The sequence below is a fragment of the Pongo abelii genome, chromosome 12 (assembly GCF_028885655.2).
Source record: "Pongo abelii isolate AG06213 chromosome 12, NHGRI_mPonAbe1-v2.0_pri, whole genome shotgun sequence".
Taxonomy (NCBI): domain Eukaryota; kingdom Metazoa; phylum Chordata; class Mammalia; order Primates; family Hominidae; genus Pongo; species Pongo abelii.
Window position 1 is genome coordinate 119,876,924 of NC_071997.2, and position 22,904 is coordinate 119,899,827.

A 22,904-nucleotide genomic window follows, 5' to 3' on the forward strand; every position below is an offset into this window, starting at 1 on the left:
TCCATTATTTTAAAGTATCAGCACTATCTCCGACTGTCTATTAAAGGGATCTGTTTTGCCAGGATATTCAATAGAGTCAATGTTTATCCCTGTAATCTATAATTATTAGTGAATTTCCTCTCTCATCTCCAGGATGCCATCTGGAATTGCTCTTTGTTCTTTGCCCTGAGGCAAGATATCTACTGCTGACCTGTTTTCTCCTTTCTGAAACTCCTATTTCTCCAAGACAACTCTGGTTCATATGAAATGAACCACACATGCACACAGAGGAAATATGTGTACGTGCACACGTGTGTGCACACACACACACATATTCCACAAGTGATTTTATCAGAAATAAAAGCAGTATTTTGAATAAAGTGCGATTTATTTAAAGAGGCACACTCATTCTTATTCTAATCTACTGCTTTCCTTTTCTTAAATCAGCAATTCATCTAAACTCTGAGAAAAGTATATAACTTTTGTGCTTCGTCAAGGATCATAGAAATTCATACAGAAACAGACATAATTCTTTTGTGAACTGTTTGTGTGACTCAAAATGGAATATTTTCATCAAACCTTCAGGAATTGGAATACTTGTGGATATTCCTAGCTAATTTATGCTTGGTTTCTGTTGTTTAGTTATGAAATTCTAGGCAATAGACATGGCTTCAATGATTGCGGCTGAACTGAATTAGTCTGTTTAAGTAGTTGGAAGATACCAAACATTTTATATTACTTTGTTTTTGTCTTTTCTTGGTTTTTTGCTTACTGATCAAGGATCTGGCCAGACATTCACTCAACTAATACTTTTCATTGCATAATATTCTTATTTGTCATCAGGAATATGCATTAAAATTATCAATGAAGCTTTCAAAATTGTAAATTCCCTGCCTCAAGCCCTAAAGTTTATGATATACTATGTGGAGTGAAAACACAGGTTAAATGGGTTGTGCTCCCATGAATAAGGGTAGATACAGACCATCAATCACACTTTGAAGCACTTAAATACTGTAGGGGATGTGCCCTAATGATATGAAGAACAGGGAATGCTTTTGAGGGAAAGCAATGTCTTAGCACTGTTCTAAAGAGAAGGGCATTCACCCAGGAAAAGAGAAGAGAAAGAACATTCCAGACAGAGGGAGCATAAGAAAAGATCCAGAAAGGAGAAGTAGCTTCCAATATTTGAGAATTTTAAGTAAAATTTATTGGTGGGAGCAGATGACAAGAGATAAGATCATGTAGGATCTTATAAACCATGTCAAGTATTTAGATTTTATTCTTATCACACAGGTCAGATAAAATATATACATATGTAAAATGAATCTCATAACGAAATAAAACTCGTATTCGTCACAAGCTATGATGCTTTTGGCAAGTCATGTAAACTCTCTAATCCTCAATTTTCTAATCTCCTGAATAGGACTAATAAAACCAACCTCTTGTGTAGTTAGAAGAGAAAATGCTATTACAAATAAAAAGTATCTATTTCAGTACATTTTAATAGCAGAAAAACATTCTCAGTCAGTTTTCAGGTCTTCTCACTTGAGCCAGCAGCATTCAGGCTGTAGCCACCACACTGGTTAAAGCCCTAGCTCAGGGAGGGGCAAAGTGAGGACCCAGCAGCAGTCGGTGCACGGAGGGCTGCGGGGAAGAGATGAAAGGAGGAGCACCCCTGCCCAACAATGGCATCCATGCTTACTTAGATATTTAGAGACAGATGATCCAGGCTTGTTAACTCACTTTAGGATCTAGGGTGGGTGTCTTTGTGACTCTTGATCTTTCTTCCACAGTTATAAATTGGTGGTGATACAACACCAAGCAAAGTACAGCACTGAGCAAAAGCTCTTCATGGAAGCTTCACAACGGGAAGAAAGAAGCAACATAGAGAGAAAAATAGGCCTCCACAGATGTACCTTCATGTACCATTATTTAGTGAGCTTAGCTTATACTTTCATTAGATAATTGTGATGACATGAATGGTTTACACTAAGCATGAATATTAGGACTGGGTGAAGCACCTTCCTTCCTCTTATATCCTCCTACTCATCTGATAGCTGAACAAAATTGGGCTTCTGTGAACAAGGAAGAAAATGAACAATGGGTGCTAGTCAACAAATAACACTATTTGACATGGATTAGAACATCTTAGAACATCACGAAAGAAGAGGAAAGTTAGATATGGGAGATGGTCAGCCAGAAGCAGTGAGCCAGGGGGTTCAATGATCAGAAACTAATATCCAGAATAGACAAGGAACACGAACAACTCAACAGCAAATAAAAATAATAATAATCCCATTCAAAAGTGGGCAAAGATTCTAAATAGACATTTCTCAAAAGAGGACATACAAATGGCCAACATGTTTATTTAAAAAATATTTAACATCAGTAATCATTAGAGAAATGCAAATCAAATCTATATTGGGATATTATTTTATCCCAGTTATAATGGCTATTAGAAAAATTACAAAAAAGTAAAAGATACTGGCAAGGATGGGGAGAAAGGGGATCACTCCTACACTACTGGTGGGAGTGTAAAGTAGTGCAGCCATTATGGAGAATAGTATGGAAGTTTCTGTTTTCCTTTTTCTTTTTTTCTGACACAGTCTCGCTCTGTTGCCCAGGCTGGAGTGCAGTGGCACGATCTTAGTTCACTGCAGCCTCTGCACCCCCACCCCCAACCGGGGTTCAAGCTATTCTCATGTCTCAGCCTCCCAAGTAACTGGGACTACAGGCATGTGCCACCAAACTCAGCTAATTTTTTGTATTTTTAGTAGAGATGGAGTTTCACCATGTGGGCCAAGCTGGTTTCAAACTCCTGGCCTCAAGTGATCTGCCCGCCTTGGCCTACCAAAGTGCTGGGATTACAGGCAGTGTGAGCCACTGCACCCAGCAGGAAGTTTCTTTAAAAAAACTAAAATTAGAATTACCCTATGATCCAGCAATCCCACTACTGAGTGTTTATGGAAGCTAAATAAAATCAATATATCAAAGGGATATTGCACCCCCATGTTTATTGTGGCACTATTCACAATAGTCTAGATATGGAACCAATCTAAGTGCCCATCAAAGGATGAATGGATAAGGAAAATGTGATACATATGTGCATTGGGATACTATTTAGCCATAAAAATGAATAAAATCCTATCATTTACAGCAACATGGATGGAAATGGAGGTCATTATGTTAAGTGAAATAAGATAGGCACAGAAAGACAACACATTCTCACTTATATGTGGAAGCTTAAAAGGTGGATCTCATGGAGGTACAGGAGACAGAGAGTAGAAAAGTGGTTAGCAGAGGCTGGGAAGTGTGTGTCGCAGGGAGTGGGGATGAACAGAGGTGAGGTAATGGGTGCAAACATACTATTCGATAAAAGAAAGAAATTAGAACTTAAACATCAGAATGTTTAATAGCACTGTAGGATGAGTACAGTTAACATCAATCTGTTGTATATTTCAAAATAGCTAGAAGAGAGAATCTAAAATGTACAAACACATAGAAATGATAAATGCTAGAAATGATGGATATCCTAAATAACCTGACTTAATCATTACACATTGTATGCATTTAACAACCTATCACATGTACATTACAAATATGTACAAACATTGCGTATCTTTTTTATTTTTTTAAGAAACCAAGTCTAAGCAGGTGCAGGGCAAGAAGGATCCTATTCCAGGCAGATGGGAAAGAGACTGCAAACCTCCGGGGAAATCCAGAGCAAAGAGACCACGAAGGTCACACAGACCTGGGCTTTATAGAAAATATCTCTAACCAGGTAGAAGAAAAATGAAATAGGGCTGTACAACCAACATTCAAACAGGCCCCAAATACCAGTGAGGATTGTAGGTTGGCCACTACCTTTTGGCTTGATGACCGCTTGACAGACAATAGGGGTCTTTGCTACAAGCTTTCCCCTCTGCAACTTAAGGCTAGCATCTGAAAAGTGCTATGCACCTTGCCAACGTCCAATGAACATCCAACCACACTGCGAGTGTCTTTAAATAGAAACAACTTTTATCCAGAAAGGGAGACTTAAAAAAAAAAACAAAAAACCCTACAACCTCATCACAGAGAACAAGCAATAAAAGTGTTAAGATCTCTGCTGATAAAAGATAGCAGTAAGGTAGATGACTTAAAAATGCCCTCTGGTTTAGCAATTGTTCACATACCTTTTTTCTCCCAGATGAGTCACCCTTCTTGATTTCCTTAGTTATAAGAAATAAGAAAATAGGTGCACAATTCTTGAGGAAACATTGGTGTTCTGATCTACTGAATAAAGTTATAGCAGCAACAATAACAATGGGAATGGGGGAAGAGAGCCTCAGTCTGTTGTCTTTCTGGAGGTGTGTGTGTATGTGTGTTGTGTGCACGCACTTGTGTGTGTGTGATTGAAACATCACATTGAGTGCCTACCTTGGATCAGGCCCCTGCCAGACGTATTACAGATATTATTTCAAATCCTCTTCAAAATCCTGCGAGATCATCATCATTATCCCTTTTTTATAGATCAGAAAATACATTCAAAGGGGTTAAGAACTTTTCATCAATTCCCATTCAAATCTGATATGCAGTTGCACAATGAACACCAGATCCACCTGGGGCTACAGTGTGGGCTCCTTCCACCACATCACAGCAGGGCTGGGCAACAGCTTGGGGTCTACAGCGTTGAATGCCGTGGTTGTCTGAGAAACGAAGTCAGGGCAGGCCGAGGTTCCAGCAGGCAGTGGAACCAGTGAGAATGCTCTTGTGCTGAAGAGCCACCTTTTCAGTTCCACGTTCCCCTCTGTCCTCCAAAAAAAAGCCAAAAATCCATCATGGATCAGGGTAACACTGCATTATTTACTTGACAAAGTATTTCTGCAAAGAATTTGACGTTGAGCTCCTGCCCTTTCCCTGCTTTCATTCTATGTGGACTCCAATGACTATCCTTTAAGGAAATTACAGTGAATCAAAGCCAGATTGACATCAACATAACTAAGGACATGAGCAATCTAAGAAAAGATTCTCTATGAGATCCATTTGGCAAAATTAAGATTTATTGAGTAATGGTACAAAAATATTTTGATTCACAATACCAGTTACATAAACATATTGGTACATAGTAATCATATATATATATACAGTAATCATATATATATATAGTAATCATATATATATATATATACACACACACACATATGTATATTTTTAATTGAAACACTATCTGACCAACCGGTTAGGTTAGTTTGGACACTTAGGTTGTTAAATGATATCAGAAAATGAATATATATATATATATATATATATATGCACACACACGTACACATGAATATATATATATAATATACCTATTTCTATCCCTTTGGTGTATTGATGTGATTGCTTCAGAACTGAACGAGTGTCCTCTGTAGGATTGCTTTTCAAATAATTCCTTTCTTAAAAATTAATCCATTAACTTCACTTGCCTAATCACTTGTCACCTGGTCAGAATTCAGCTCCTCCAACTCTGAGCATGTTCTGTCCAGAACTATAGCAGGAGAGAAGAATTTCAGTCTATCACATACAAATTAATTCATTTTAAACACTTTGCATTTGATCCTTCAGGATATGCAAGACTACATTAGTCAACCCAAGTAATATAAAGTAGAGACATGCTAGTCTTTTCTTAGCCTTGAGAATACATATTCTATGTTGCTATAGAATGGAAAACACATTCCTATTCTAATTTATTTCTATTCTCATCTTTGAAAGATATGTTAATTCCTTGTAGTTCTCAGGGGCGCTATAATCCAAACCAGAATTAACTGAATATCCTATTTGAAAAAGTGCTATTGTTAAATGGCAACCATGCAGTTTTATTGTGTGAGTCATAAGAAATCAGGTTGCATGGGCATGCCGGCTTGGGAGCATCAGCCTGCTTCATCAGTGCTCTGATATGAGAGGTGGAAGTGCTGGTGCCTTCTTCCTGTAGCTCTTTGAAGATCAGCTGTGGGAGTCGTGAGCAAGGTCTAGGGGCTGGAGGTTTTCCATCATAATCCACTAGCTAACCAGACAAACCAATGCGCATCCCTGGGCCTCCAAATGTTGGAAGACCTGGCCTTGCCTGTGAGAGGACAGCCAGTGGCCCACCTCTTGAACTTCCCTACCTCCTGCTGGTCCAGTATTGATGCTGACTTTTGAGCTGTGGAAGAAACGAACTGTGTATAGAGAGATGTTTACAGATGCCCGATTGTCAAATCATCTTTATTTGCAGGGCAGTCATGTACATTGGGCAGAGTTTGGGCTTTGGAATCACCTAGATAGACAGACACTAGAATCCCAATGGTTAGTACCTTGTTCAGGGACCTCAGGCCACTCAGCCTCTCTGAACCATCATTTATTCATCCGTGGGGATGACGGTCAGCTGTTTGATGAGGATTTTAAGAAGGCAATTCCAGTGTGCTTTCCCAAATTTCTGGATGATAAAATTCACCTGGAAAGTCTGCCCTCATTCAAGAGATTTAGAATGTTCCCCAGAAAATTTTATTTTTTGAAAGCAAGTTTGGGAACATAGAAAACTTGTTAATATGAAACATTAAATACATTTAAAACATGTGTATCCTTTTTCACAGAACATTTAAAAATTATTAACGTTCAAAAAGATTAACAAAATCTAAAATGACAAAGATTTTTTGATCCAGTCATCCATGAAGGCTTTTTAAAATCCCTGAATGGAACCAGTGTTCTTAATTCTCATGTGTCCATTCTAATATCTGAGCAAATCTCATTCTGCTGAAAATCTTCCTTGCCTGTTTTTAAGGTGATGAATAGACTTCCTACAATCCTACTCAGTACGAGCACTGCATTTTTATTTACCTAAGTAATTTCTTTGATTCTTCTAAAACTAAACTCACATGAGTTATTTTTTAAAATCACAAATCTGAAAAATGTCACACTTTAATTTGACTTACTCCTAACTAAGCATATATATATATATATATATATATATATGGACATCTTTTGATGTCCAAATATCTCCCAAGGAGGACTGATGACATTTGAAGCATATTTGCCCACCAAAATAAATAAATAAACAAATAAGGTGAAAGTATTAGTGTGAGTGTGATCAATATTCTTCCCAACTAGAGATTCCCAGAGTTTAACTAGAGTTAAATCTAAAGATCACAGATTTTTTTTTTTTTTGTAAAAATCTTAGCTTTTCCTTCCAATGAATTCACATGGTTTTTGCCTCATGAATTTCCAATACTTCATCCTCCGCCCAAGTCCAACCTTTTCATTCAGGGTTAAGGTTGCCCTGATCCCTCCTGAACTTTCTAGCCCTGGTTCTTGTATCCTGCACATCCAGCCTGATGTGTGGGGGGCACCCTGAGCTAACTGACCTCCACGCTTTTTCACGCCAATTCCCTCCACCGTAAATGACCTTCTTCACTTTCCATCATCAAAATGTGAAGACTTACAAAAAGTCACTGCCAAGGCATTTCTGATTTTTCGACTATGCCCAGTGCTGCTTGGTCCACAGTCAGTTACTTTCACAGGCACGTTTCTGTAACATTCCCGCTGTACTTCCCACATGAGAAATGCTGTCCTCCGGTTTGTGTTCAGCTTACTGGGTGTAAAGCCCGTCTGCATACAAGCTCCTTGCGACTGTGTGACTCCCTGTCTCCACGGCCAGAGCCTAACACTGCTTCAACCCTGAAGTGTTGTACAACTTTTTTTTGGTGTGAACTAAAATCACCAATAAAAATGATATTGAAATGATTGAGCTTGTTCAACTAGTCAGAGAACAGCTCGGTCAATTTGGTTTTACATTGGCCAGAATTAGTCTCAGCTGCTGTATGAATGATTATTTTTAAATGTAAATATATGGGATTCTGGAGCTTCATTCTGTCCTGGTTTTTATGACAGAATAGTCTCTTTATTCTGCTCCCATTCCCTGAACTACAGCTTTAATGCATTGATAAATCCTTTGCAGGGTGTTTTGTCTGTCTCTGGTAGCCTTGGAGTTACAGGAAAAATTCTAGGAATAATCACCAGGTGGCGCCAGAGTCACATTACAAAGCGCCTCTGAGGCCTCCTCCTAAGAACGGGGGTGTGTTTGTCCTCCAGCACTAGGTGGGTTTGCTTCCTCCCTAGATCTTCCATCCGGGATAGTCCTGGAAATGATCTTGATGCTATCTGTTCCTCATTACAACAGACCTGCTCAACTTCAGCAGCTAGAAGGAGGATTGTCTTTCACCAGCTGCAGGAGCCTGTTCCCACTACAGTGAGATAATAATTTCGGTTTTTCAAGCCAAGAAGTATTTATTGAAAGCCAGCTATGTGTTTCGTTTTATTATCTCTTGATTTAAAATCTAGCATTTTGCTGCTGTGAGGGAACTTAGAGTTCTTCTATCTATCACTATCTCCAGCTCTATTTAATAGGGAGAGATACTGAGGCTTAGAGAGGAAAGGTTACCTGGCTAATACCATTCACAGAGTTTGTAGCAGCAACTGTATTTAAGACCAGCCTTTCCAGCTACAAACCACCTCCTTCACGTTCAATGGTGCTCCAAGGCAGCTGGACTATAAGCATCTCGAGCATACAGATGTGGTCCCATTCTTCAAGTCTTGACATAGCAAAATGCCTTTTTTGTTTCTCTAAGAGATGTGCAATTGATTGATGAGTAAACTGACTTTATTTTTTAAATTCTGATTTAAAAGGGTAATTATTTGACTCAGAAATGCAAAGATTTTCTTTTCTTTAGGAATATTATGAATTTTTAATTCAGCCCAGTATTTTCGATAAAATTTAAGAAAATGAAACTTCCAGGAATTGAATAACAATCTCTTGGAAGTCATATTTAAGTGCTCATTTGTGTCTTTAGCAAGTCATGGGTATGCTGCATATCAGAAATGTTCGTAGGAGGTTTAATTCTTACAACACTGAAATTGTTTTTAATGACATGCTAAAGCATAGTTACTGTGAAGACTCACTCATGTTTTCACAAGCTATGTAGGAAGTGCCTTTTACATGGCAGGCACTGTTCCAGCTCTGGGGGTTCAGCAGAGAACAGAAAAGATAGAGGCCCCAAATAAAATGCCATAGTATGTGGGAAAGTGATTGGGGCTGTGGAGGAGGAACAGAGGCAGGAAAGAGGACAGGAAGCACTTAAAGGAAAAGGCTGCACATAAAGGATATGTGCAGGAAGGGCATTCCAGGCAGAAGGGACGGCCAGTGCAAAGAACTGGAGACAGGAATATGCCTGATGTATTGGAGAAGGGCAAGGAAGCCAGTGTTTCTGGAAGGGCGTGAGCAAGAAAGGAAATGCCAGCAGTAAAGAGAAGGCCCGAGACTATTATAGCAGTTTTTTGTTTTGGTTTGGTTTTTGTGTTGTTGGGTTTTTTCTTGTTTGTTTTGTTTTGTTTTGGTTGTGTGGTGGTTGTTACTGTTTGTTTGGTTTGGTTTGGTTTTGCATAGCCAAAGAAGAGAAACACTGACTTTAGTCTCTGCAACAGGTTCAACTCTTACGAAATAATACATGGCTTTCCTTTTGCCAATGCAGAAAGTACATAAAATGTCCAAGCTGGTAATTGAGCTTCAGGACTTGGTAACAGGGGAAAACTGTCATCTCAGAACAAGTAAGGATTGATTAATATCAAAATAATTTCCATCTCAGACTGGAAATTCTACCTATCTATTGGAGCTGACAAGCAAGATTGATCACCTAAACTGAGTTAATCATAACAAATGAAAATGTTGAGGTACCTATAATTAATTACTACCCAAATGAGATTCCCATCTTTGCTAGAGATAACCCCTGAATATATCAGGTCATCCATCTTTCAGTTTCTTCTATTAGAGTCATAATTTCATTTTCCTGCTGGTTCCTCTCAGAACCCACCACGTGACTATGCAGGCAATGTTGTGTTTTTCCCTTCAGTTTTTAATATAATTATATGCAAGAAATATGCAACTAACGAAAATGTTGAGTTCTAGGAAAATGAAGGTCATTCTCTACTTAAAAACTGGTGAAATGGACATTCTCTTCTTAAAAACTGGTGAAATGACTTTGAAATTCATGATTTCTTTTGCACATTCTATCTTTCTGATCTTTCTCCCAAACACTGTGAATTGGGTGTTTTTGTTATCATTATTATTATTCATACCTTACATGTGAGATATGGTGGTCAAAGTGTTTAAAAACTTCTCAGTCCTCTTCACCCCCATCAAACTGCAATTTGTTTTTAACTTGCTTAATGTCTGTGTCCAGCTTGGTCTCATTCACTATTTTAAACCCAGAAATAAGTTCTGTGCTAGTCATATAATGGCAAAATAAATGTTTGTTGGATTGAACTGACTTGACCTCCACGGAAATCAATTATGAGGAGATCTGCACTAGCACCCCAGCTTTACCACCAACTTTGTGTCCCTAAGCAACTTCTCTGGTTCTGTTTCCACATGTGTATGACAGAAATTTCAACCTTGTTGTACATAACTTCATTTTCTTAAGTGCTGGCCTTCATAACAATACAGCAGAATAAGAATCATTGCTGCCATTTTTACAGACAAAATATAGAGTTGTCTGGGGGCATATATTATACAAACTACAGGTTCTGCAGTTTAAACTCATCCACATGCCTTTGTATTTATTCACACAAATAGAATCAAATTGAGATTTCCAATATTCTTGAAAAAATTGTTGTATCTTGCTTAGAAAAAAATCTGTACTTGAATGCTACCTCCCTGAACCCAACCCTTTCTGGACATTTTATTGATTCATTAAGGACTTGGATTACATAGACACTCAACATTTAATTGCATTGCTATCAAACATGTAACTAACAAAATAATATATAAGGTTGTTTAGGTTTCTAACTGTGTAATTATACTGTTCTATGTATGTAGTGTTTATAAAACCGTTCACATGTTACAGTAGCTGAGTTCATCAAAGCTCTGGAATTGACAGCACCTTTCCGTATATGGGAACTTGATCAAGTTCTTTTGCTGCCTTCCTCATACATTTCTTAAGAGCTTTAAATTATCAGTGTTTGCAGTTTATAGCACAATAGCAATAAGAAGTAAGTGCTTATCAAATGTCAGTGTAATTTTCAATATCATCATGTTTGTCATCATTGTATTTTTTTCTTCCTAAGGGCCTGGTGGAGTCTTCAGAGCAGATCTGATTGTCCTACTTGTGTAGAGAAGAGAAAATGAGGCTCAGAAGAGACGCCTGGCTGAGTTTAACGGGACTGCAACAAGAATTTTGCCTTTCTACTTTCTGGTACAGTGGTCTTTCCTTTGCCATCATGCCTTAGCATATCCATGTTAGTAAATTCTCCCAGTTGGGAAAAAGCTTGGCAGCAATGAAAGTTAGTGTGATGAATCATTTAGATGGACAGATTGGAAAAATGTTGTTCCTTTTGCATGTGATGTTCTTGCCAGAAATCAAGTAGGTGGAGTTTTTGAAGCGTAATCAGTTAGATAAGCATGGTGGTTTTAAATAATCAAGTGTGGAGCCGTACCAGTTATGTTTAATTTATAACAAAATCAGACAATTCAGGCATGATGTTGAACTCATTGAGCTTGGCTCACTACTACATTTCTCTCACCAAAAGCAATGACTATAAAGAGTTACAAATACCATGACCTTATATCGTAAAGCATAAATTATTCCAGGAAGTTTTCCATTTAAGTCACCTTCTCAAAATCTTAGGAGAAAACTACCAATATTCAGTTCAAACCCCAGAGGCTTAAGGAAAAAAATTAAATGTTGAAATAGCAAGTAAGTGGTAGCATCCTCACTATATGCACAATTGCATCTGCTCTGGGGTTAGTCCTTCTTTAGCTCCTGTCTACAACTCACACCAGTCTCCATAAAAGAAATGAGGTCTCACTGATATCTTCTAGCTTAATGAGATAAAAATCCTGGTGATCTCTGCAAGAAAATCAAACTAAGATAAACTAGTATCTGCTACTGATAAATATTTAACAGATGTGGTCCAAATCCCTCTGCCAGCTGGAGGAAGGAAAAAAGTTCTATTTTACAGCTTGGATATAATTATTGGCCACATTTCTCCAAGCAAAGACAGTGACATTGGCTCACTCCCCAGGAGAATTTTCTTCTGATCTTGGCACCAGGATTTGCTTTTCTTTAACAGATTGCAGCGATATACCCTTCACTTGACCCAGTTTATTCATTCAAAAGATACCTGGAGCCAAAACCATGTATGAGAAATAGAAAAGGAAGAGGCAGGCACAAGCTGTGTTTGTATACCCACCAAAGGACTACAGAGAAACACATATATTCTAGACAGCACTGAGTGCACCTGTCTGTGGGTCAACAGTAGACCAGCTTGGTCTGGTAGATGACCATATGACCCAGCTGATTCACTCCGGAGTTAGAGGAACTTTTCCCAGACCCTGAAAGTCACCTTTTTAGACAACTTCGCAAACAGCCATCCTTGTTCACAGTATCATGCCCCTTGTCACTGCTAAACAGACCCGTTGCAAAGAATTTTCCTAAACATCACCACTGAGGCTCCTTCCAGCAATGACTCTGGTCCATCATTGGGATTGCTGAGCAGTTGTTTCATAACATGAGCAAGGATGTTTTAACCATGTTTCTTGACCTGGCCATTTGGATCCCAAGGATGTTTTGGTCCGAGAATAAATTCCAGAGCTTAGGTAGGTTACATACCACAACTATATTCATTTCCTACTTCTATTCTTTCCCTGTGCAATCCTTTTCCTAGCACTGTAACTGAAAGAATTTTTCTAAAACATTAATGTGATCATACTATGTCTCTGCTGAAAAGCCATCAATCACTATCTACCTATTACTGACAAAAACATGACATTCTGATCCCACTTGATCTGCTCTTTCTCATCAACAACTCTTCTCCTTATGTAATTTCCCACCTGGTAACCAGCCACACCCTGCATGTACTATGCATTCATTTATGCTTTTTCACTTGCTCAAGGCCCCCAGAATTATTGTCAAGTATTATTTTTCCCAACGCAAAGCGTCAGTCAATACCTGTATTAAGTCTGAAGCATCTCAGAAGCATTTATTGACAACCCAGTCCTCTACTCTCCTCTGCCTCCAAACACACAGCACATACATTTTGTCCCAAACATTTGTAGGCCATCATTGTCTTTTGCCTGGCATTTCTTTACTAATTATTATATATTCTTATTCATGTGTATATATTTATCTCACCAATATTTGGGAGCAGAGCCTATGTTTTATTTTAGTTATACAGGTTGTTGGGTGATATGGCTGTGAACCTGATATGCTATAGATTATAAGGGGAGGTGGAACCTGTCACACTTCCTCTTCCTCCATCACTGGGTGTCTGTCTCAAAGCTCACCGAAGAAGACAGGAAAACTTGTCAGATGGGGAAGGATGTGTCAAGAGCATGCACACAGATTTACTCTTCAGCTAGAAGCTCCAATTCCTAGATGATCTGAATCCAACTCAGAGTGCTTGCACCTGTTTCCTGCCACACAGCTAGAGCTGGCGAGTCTGATTTAAATAATTCTACAGGAAGACAAGACTTAGATAAGAATAAGTAGTCGAGTAGACAGATATTTCCCCCATGGAATCTGCCTTGTTCAGGAACAAGTTTAATCAGTTACTGACTTATAGTAAGAATGTGAATATGATAATTTTATTAAAAGTTTTTATAAATAATTTCATTGTAATTTAAGCATCAATGAAAATGTGTTGTATATGGTCATGTACTTGCTTTGTTTTCTTTTTGTTTATTCTATCGACTTTTACGAAGCACTTACACTGTGCATGAAGACACATGGGATAGAACACTATCCCTGCTGTTGAGGAATCCCCTGTAACCATTTCAGTGACAGAACAGCTGAAGCTCAGTATGGTCAAGTGACTGGCCACTGGCCAGACCTGATTGTCATGGACATCAGTTAAGGTCCTCTGATTCCCATCACAGTCTCTTTCCACTCCTTGTGCTATTTCATGGCCCGTGTTCAGGGAATGACTCTGCTCTGCCTGGATTTCTGAAATCTTGTATGGATGGCTGGTGAGCTTAGAATAAAGATGCAACATGAGGAGGTACGCCCTGTTTCCCATATGACTTCCAGGAGACCAGGAGAGCAGTCTTCCCGAGTCAGGCAGGAGCACTGTGCCTAAAGCAGCTTCCCAGGGAGAGCAGTGACATTCCTGGTCTCAGAGAGTATCTGAACCCCATCACCCCCACCAGTTTACATTTCAAAATGCTTCTTTCCACTGGCACGCAGTGCTCAGTAAGACCTCACAGTTTCCCTGGGCTGTGGTCCAATTTGATTACCTCCTTTTTCCATGCTTGGAAGCTGCTATGCAATAATCTTTTTAACCTCTGCAAAGCCAGGACAAATGTGACAGCAAAAGCAATGTTAGTACTTGAGGACATTTTCTCCTTTTAGATTTTGAGGATTTATTTCATGTTTATAAAAAGAGCAGAAAACTCTGTCACTCTCTGTTGGTGTTAACCTGGTCATCTCAGAGCTCTCATTAACTCTTTTCCTATCCCCAGCAGAAACTAGAGAATTCTGAGGAAAACACACTTTCACTTCATGGAAACATCTCAGCCACTCTTTCCAGCGTTGCTTTTTCTTCCATCCTAACCATCTTGTTTTGATCTTAAATATCTTCAGAATCTGACTTTTGAAATTTATTTTTATATCCCTTTCCAGCCACTTTTGATTAACCCCTTGGTAAGGGAAGCAACACGATTTTCTTTTCTTTTTTTTTTTTAAAAAAAAGCTCCAGCTCTGTCTGGAGTGCAGTGGTGAGATCTCCACTTCCCAGGTTCAAGCGATTCTCTCACCTCAGCCTCCTGAGTAGCTGCGATTACAGGCACCTGCCGCTGTGCCTGGCTAATTTTTTTTTTTTTTTTTTTTTTTTAAGTAAAGACAGGGTTTTACTATGTTGGGGCCGGGCTGGCCTCCAACTCCTGACCTCGTGATCTGCCCGCCTCGGCCTCCCAAAGTGCTGCGATTACAGGTGTGAGCCACTTCACCCAGCCGATTTTAATTTTTAAAAATTCTTGTAATAGTTCTAAAACACCCTGAGTCCTGCAGTCTTCAGCCTTTGCATGAATTTCCTCACCACCATGACAGGCAAGGCCCCAAAGCTTCCCAGCTGAATTTCATCCAGTATGTTCCTTGCTAAGAGGAGAGGTTAGACAGGCACAGAGGAGAATAATGAGCTGTGTCAGACTAAAAGACTTACTGAAAAGTTCTAATTATTTTTCTTCAATAGACTAAGCATTTTAGTTTGCTTTTTGACAAATGTGGTAGAGGTCACCTAGGTGTTCCACAAACACGTTTCCTCTTGTTCCTAAAGCTACTACTAGATATTTCCCAGCCTCCCTTGAAATTACATATGACCACATGTAACTTATCTAACCAATGAAAATGTAGATAAAAGTAATGTGGACAACCTGTAGGTCTGGGTTATAAAAGCTTTCTACAAACAGACCCCCAGTCTCTCTCCTTTGCCCACAGGCTGATTCACAGGACTTTATTATACTGGGGAATGGTAGAAAACACAAATAATAGATACCTAGGTCGGTCTTTAGTTTACTATTAGAAAGCCATCACTTATTGGACTTCAGGTGGCTGAGAAATAAACTGATCATGTTAAGCTACTGAGGTTTGGGGGTTTATTTGTTTCAGCAGCGTATGTTACCCTCAACTATTATACAGATATACACCTTGGCCTTGGCTTAGTGATTGGTTTGTGGGTGGCAAGTGTATGTGTGTGTGTGTATATATATACACACACACACACACACACATATATATATCTCTGCAGTCTTCTGACCAAACATATATATACACTTATATATTTATTTATATGTTTAAAGGCTGCCTCAGATATATATATGTGTATGTATGTGTATATATGTATGTATGTGTATATATACACACACATATATATTAGGCAAAAAATATTATAATATAAATATTAAATATTTATATTAAATATATATTATTTATAAATAACATATAAATATAAATATATATGTTATATATGTTATAAATAACATACATTTATAAATAATATATAAATAAATATATATACTATTTATAAATAACATATTTATAAATAATATATAAATATATTTAATAAATATATTATATTATATTTAATTTAAATATTTAAATTTAATATATTTAATTAAATTTAAAATATTTAAATATTTAATATAAATATTAAAAATATATATTAAAATATAAATATATATATATATATTAGGCAAGAAGACTGGAAATATTTGTTTTACTATGACAAACATTGGTAAGTAATTGCTTTAATTTAGACTACTTGATTTCTGTAACTCCCAGGGAAAGTAGTTGGAAAAAGTCACAGTGACTGACTGTCAAATTCTCTTGACTTTATTTGGTGCAGTATTACAAAAAAAGAGGAGTTCAGGCAAGTATTGCCTGACTTTTAAGTAGATATCGAAGACAACTGGAAAAAATCCAAAGGTCCAGAGTCCTACAGCGTTGAAAATGCAGGCTGCTACCAGACTCCAAATAGCAACACAGAGGATTGAAAGAGATTTTTAGTGACTGGAGTCCAGGAAGTCTTTGCAGTTGAACTAAATAACTCCAATCAGAGGCAGCCTTTAATGCACACAATGGCCTTCCCAACTCTCATTTCAGGTAGCATCAAGGTGGCCACCATTAAGTTTGGAAGAAGAATAGGAAGAGGTCGAAAAGCAAAGAAATGAGAATTATGTCTAAGAAAGGACATTGTGTTTATAAGGACATAGAATTGCCTTGAAGAAAATCTGGAACAGAGGTTGATATAGTTTGAATATTTGTCCCCACCCAAATCTTAAGTTGAATTATAATCCCCAGTGCTGGAGGTGGGGCCTGGTGGGAGGTATTTGGATCATGGGGGTGGATATATAACATATATATCATATATAGTATATTGAATATTTGTTCAATGGTCATTTTTATTTGTTTTTGTTTCATTTTGACAGAGCATGGGGGACTGGTGACACTAATATTTCCAAAGAAACCAGTCTCAGCTAAATTTGGGGGAATCATGTACAAAAGAAAATTGAGAATCAACATTATGTGGGAAATAAATTTGCCATCAGTAAAAGAGAAAAATAATTATAATCAGAAATAAGCTGTTATTGGAATAACACATGTAGACCAACTTCTTATCACTGTTTTCAAGAAGTAAAGGAAGCTGCTGTTTCCTTGGTTATACAAAGTCAACGAAACACACACACATGCACACACACACACATATTCTGGTGACCAATATGTCCTTCTTGTTGGAAGTCTTCAGAATTTAGATCATGAATGGTGCCTACTTGTAAAAACTCAAGAGTATCATATGGCAGTGGCTTAGTAATTGGAATTTTCCATTAGAGTTAGTTACTATCTCAGCATTATCAGAGTTGTGTGAAATACTTTGTCTACAATTAACTCTTTAGTCATTCCTGAAATGTACACTGGTATAATATTCATGTCATTGAAATTAGAAAGACCACTACAATGATGACAATGACTATTACAATGAATATAATGACAACTGTGATCACTTCAACTATAACTACAACTATTATTATTACAATTACTAATGCTAGTATAATATTGATAATAATGATAAGATTTATGTTATTAATAGTGATAACAACAGTCAAGTATTGTGCTATTCCCTGCATATCCATTAACTTATGTATTCCTCACAAAGCCTTTGTAACAATATTATGACTTTTGTTGTAAGGAAGAATATAAACTCCATAAAAGCAGAGACCTTCCTATTGGTGTATCTCTAGTGTCTAGATACTAATTGATTTAAAATATTTCCACAATGAATTTTTTTCTTTTCATTTCTTGCTGGAAAGTTATTATTATTATTATTATTATTTTTTTTTTTTTTTTTTGAGATAGAGTCTTGCTCTGTCTCCAGGCTGGAGTGCAGTGGCGTGATCTCAGCTCACTGCAACCTCCACCTCCTAGGTTCAAGTGACTCTCCTGCCTCAGCCTCCCCAGTAGCTGGGACTACAGGCGTGTGCCACCAACCCCAGCTAATTTTCATATTTTTAGTAGAGACAGGGAGTTTCACCATGTTGGCCAGGATGGTCTCGATCTCTTGACTTCATGATCTGTCTGCCTTAGCCTCCCAAGGAAAACTAAATTTTATTAATAATAAAAAAAGTTGGGAAGAGGAAAAAGAAGATGGGCTAAAAAGAGGCAGAGGAGGAGTAGCAGGAGGAAGTAGAGAAGGATAAAGAGTAGAAGGAGGAAGAAATAGGCTAATATTTGGGCTTTTGGCATTTCCCATGTAATGCGCCAAGACTCACACATTCTCTCATTTTATCCTCACAACTACCAGATGTGGTACGGATGTTTTATTAACTCCATTTTCATACTTAAAAAATTGGTTCTTAAAGACTTTGACTAAATTGCTGAAGATCACACAGCTTTGAATGTTCTTTTTCTGATTTAGCTTCCTGAGCACAAAGATTAAAAGCGTTCTTTGATTGTAGTAACAACTTCTGAACTTCTAGAGAAGTTATTTTGGCTAAATTTCCTCTGAATTTCCCTTTCTAAAACTTGCTTATTTTCAATTTTCATATGCCTTAATAATTTGTTTTAAGAAATGGGAAAAGGATTCCCTATTTAATAAATGGTGCTGGGAAAACTGGCTAGCCATATGTAGAAAGCTGAAACTGGATCCCTTCCTTACACCTTATGCAAAAATTAATTCAAGATGGATTAAAGACTTAAATGTTAGACTTAAAACCATAAAAACCCTAGAAGAAAACCTAGGCAATACCATTCAGGACATAGGCATGGGCAAGGACTTCATGTCTAAAACACTAAAAGCAATGGCAACAAAAGCCGCAATTGACAAATGGGATCTAATTAAACTAAAGAGCTTCTGCACAGCAAAAGAAACTACCATCAGAGTGAATAGGCAACCTACAGAATGGGAGAAAAATTTTGCAATCTACTCATCTGACAAAGGGCTAATATCCAGAATCTACAAAGAACCCAAACAAATTTACGAGAAAAAAACAAACAACCCAATCAAAAAGTGGGTGAAGGATATGAATAGACACTTCTCAAAAGAAGACATTTATGCAGCCAAAAGACACATGAAAAAATGCTCATCATCACTGGCCATCAGAGAAATGCAAATCAAAACCATAGTGACATACCATCTCACACCAGTTAGAATGGCGATCATTAAAAAGTTAGGAAACAACAGGTGCTGGAGAGGATGTGGAGAAATAGGAACACTTTTACACTGTTGGTAGGACTGTAAACTAGTTCAACCATTGTGGAAGACAGTGTGGCGATTCCTCAAGGATCTAGAACTAGAAATACCATTTGACCCAGCCATCCCATTATTGGGTATATACCCAAACGATTATAAATCATGCTGCTATAAAGACACATGCACACGTATGTTTATTGCAGCACTATCCATAATAGCAAAGACTTGGAACCAACCCAAATGTCCATCAATGATAAACTGGATTAAGAAAATGTGGCACAAATATACCATGGGATACTATGCAGCCATAAAAAAGGATGAGTTCATGTCCTTTCTAGGGACATGGATGAAGCTGGAAACCATCATTCTGAGCAAAGTATTGCAAGGACAGAAAATCAAACACCGCATGTTCTCACTCAAAGGTGGGAATTGAACAATGAGAACACTTGGACACACGAAGGAAGGGGAACATCACACACCGGGGCCTGTCATGGGGTGGGGGAAGCGGGGAGGGATAGCATTAGGAGATATATCTAATGTAAATGATGAGTTAATGGGTGCAGCACACCAACATGGCACATGTATACATATGTAAAAAACCTGCACGTTGAACACATGTACCCTAGAACTTAAAGTATAATTTAAAAAATAAAAAATAAATAAAAATCAATAAAGTAAATGTATTCACGTCCTAACAATTTCATTCCTAGTTATATACCCAAAAGAAAGGCTTCACTTGTCTATTAAAAAGAAATGTTTGAGAATATTCATATTGGTTGCATTCATAACAGCCAAAAATGGAAATAATCCAATGTCCATCGTAAAATAGAGAAATATATAAATTGTGATATGTTCATATAATGAAATACTACATAGAAAAAAGAGTAAACCACTCAATGCAAGAACATGGATGAATCTCACAGACATAATGATATGCAAAAGATGTCAGACACTAGAGTTCGTACATATTATTTCAATGTCTATGAAACTCAAGAAGAGGTAAAACTAATCTATGATGATAGACATTGGAATAATGGTTATCTGTGGTTTAAGGTCATTGACTAGAAAGAAGCATGGAGGAGTCTTTTTGGGTGTTGGAAAAGTTGTATGCCTTGATCAGAGTGATGGCTACATAGGCATATGTATATGTGAACAATCACATGCACACATAAGATTAATACACCTTATTGTATGTATATTGTAACTCAAAACTTTTAAAAATAAAAAATAATAATTTAAGTTGTTTTATATATGTCTTGAAAAAATTAAGACTATTATGAATAAATAAATTCATAAAAATAAATCGATTGATAATCTAAAACCAAATATTATAAACAAATAAAATCATAATAAAATAATCCAATAATAATCTGCAGATTCTACATTAAAAATAAATCAAATGTAGAAGGTGAGTTTTACTTCTTTGATTTTTTTCTGAATATTGTAACTTCAGGGACTTAGTTCTCAGTAAGTTTAAGTATAAAACCCAGAATATCCAGCTCCATTACAAAGAAAATGCTGATAATTTCCAGGGAAGCCTAGCCATCCTCTGAATCCACCTGACTGCCCAGCCACCATCCAGCCTTCTGCTGAAGCACTTCTTTCAAACTTTTGTGTAAACCATCAACATTTTTGTTAAATGCAATGTTTACCTCACATGTGTTTATGAACCTGTATTTCTCTCAGCTCTGAGGTACATCCTGAGACTCACATGTGTTATACTTAATTCTACTACATGGCAAGAAGTCAACATTATTTTTGGTTCTTTCCTCTCTAAGTCTTAAAACAACCACACTTCAATCTAGGCTAGAGTTTTGGGCTGCATTCTATTTTGAGACACACACTGTCAATAAAAGCTTTTAAGAGTAACTGGTAATTATGTATCACATATAGTTGTGAAATTTAATTTGTTTGAACAAAATACCTAATTGTCTCTTTTTTATATTTCTCTTTATGTAATATAATTGTTATAATTACATTTCTACTATACACATACAATGATTTTAATTATACAAAAAAGTCATATCTTTTCATAATAAATATAATTAAACATTCAATATAGAAGTATATGATGAAATATGTTTTATAAATCAGACACCATAAGATCTTTATGTGTTAATGTTTTATGATTCCTGAAAGCCTAAAACACTTGAGCTAACATAGATCTACAATAAGTGATTCGCAATGCGTTTGTATAGAACAAAACCTTTTTGCTCTTTAAAGTCATTTCACTTTTAAGTCTTTGGACACCACAACAGTTTGCCTGATGAAGAATAATAAGCAGTCATATAAACTAAAAAGGTCAATTCTGCACCTACAATTTCCTTAGCATGTTTAGGACAATTAAGATACATGGTATCTTTGCTGTGTATGCATGTATGTGACTTTGTCATTGTTTTGCTGTTGTACTCATCAATTTCTCTCATCAAATATTTACATGGCCCAAATCTGATATGGCTTGTAGGCTCACATTATCATGCTGGTATTAGGAACTGGGTCTCCCTCTACATTTTGTTATGACATCTGTATCCCAGTCATACTGTTCTGTCTACCATTTCACCAATAAGCCTGAACTACCTCAGTGTCTTTGTTAAAAGTTTATTCCTTTTTATTCCCAAGGATCAATTTAAATATTGTGCCTCCTAGTGAGCTTTCTTGGATATTTCTAATCATAAACAACCAGTCCACTTCCAATAACTCTATGACAATATGTTTATGTGTATCTACTTACGACATTCTCTTCACTAACCTGTTAGTGTAATAAATTCTAACTAAGATAGTGGAAAAAAGTGTGTATACCTTTTTTTCCAAATCTGTGCTAGTCACCAGAAGAGGTGACTAGCACAGATTTGGGAGGCCAAAGAAAGTATAAAGAATAATTTATGTTCAAACTAACAAAGGAAGAATGAGAAGAAATTAGTCGGGTATCAAAGGCATGGGCAAGACAGCACCCAAGCAAATGGGATAGCCTTAGGAAGACACGGAGGCATGAAAATGTTACATAGCTGACTATGTGACTCCTCCATCAATATCCCCTAAGTCCTTATAATTTCCATGGCCTGAAACACTTTTTCAAGCATCTAAGCCTGTATCTTTCTCCCTGGAGACTATCTCTGGTTGTTGGAATCTGTTCCGCCTGTGTGCAAATGGCTGGAAATAGCAAGAAACTAATCCCCCTCCCGGGATTTAGTGTATGGATATCCTGGCTCTCTTTCCTCTGAGACTGGACAACTCAAATGCATGTGTTCTACACTGAACCCCAGAGCTCCACAGTTAGGTTAAGCTTTCAAAACCAACAGCGGTAACATGTTCACTAATCCATCCATTACTGACTGCTTTCCTTCTTTGTCTCATTTTCCTATTACCTTACTGGTGATTCCCGACATCAGCTCCCTATTAAAATGTATGTGTGATGGTCTGAATGTTTTTGTCCCCCAAAATTTATATACTGAAACCTCAATCCCCAAGGTCATGGTATTAGAAGGTGAAGATTTGGGCAAATAACCAGTCCCCTTAAGTGAGATTAATGCCCTTATAAAAGAGGCTTCCGATAGCTCCCTTGTCCATTCTATCTAACATGTGAGGACACAGTGAGAAGTCGCTGTTTTTGTTTTTGTTTTTTTTACCATAAAATGGGCCATCACCAGACAACAAATCTGCTGGTGTATTGATGTTGGACTTCCCAGCTCCCAGAA

At 37.3% G+C, this 22,904-nt stretch overlaps 1 long non-coding RNA gene across 1 annotated transcript; it reads left to right on the plus strand.

The window, feature by feature from the left end:
* Positions 1 to 8,162: 8,162 nt before the first annotated feature.
* Positions 8,163 to 17,093, plus strand: LOC100936655 (uncharacterized). Its single transcript, XR_654267.3, has 3 exons — positions 8,163 to 8,227; positions 11,098 to 11,225; positions 16,626 to 17,093. It is a non-coding gene; the product is annotated as an uncharacterized LOC100936655 (long non-coding RNA).
* Positions 17,094 to 22,904: the final 5,811 nt, after the last annotated feature.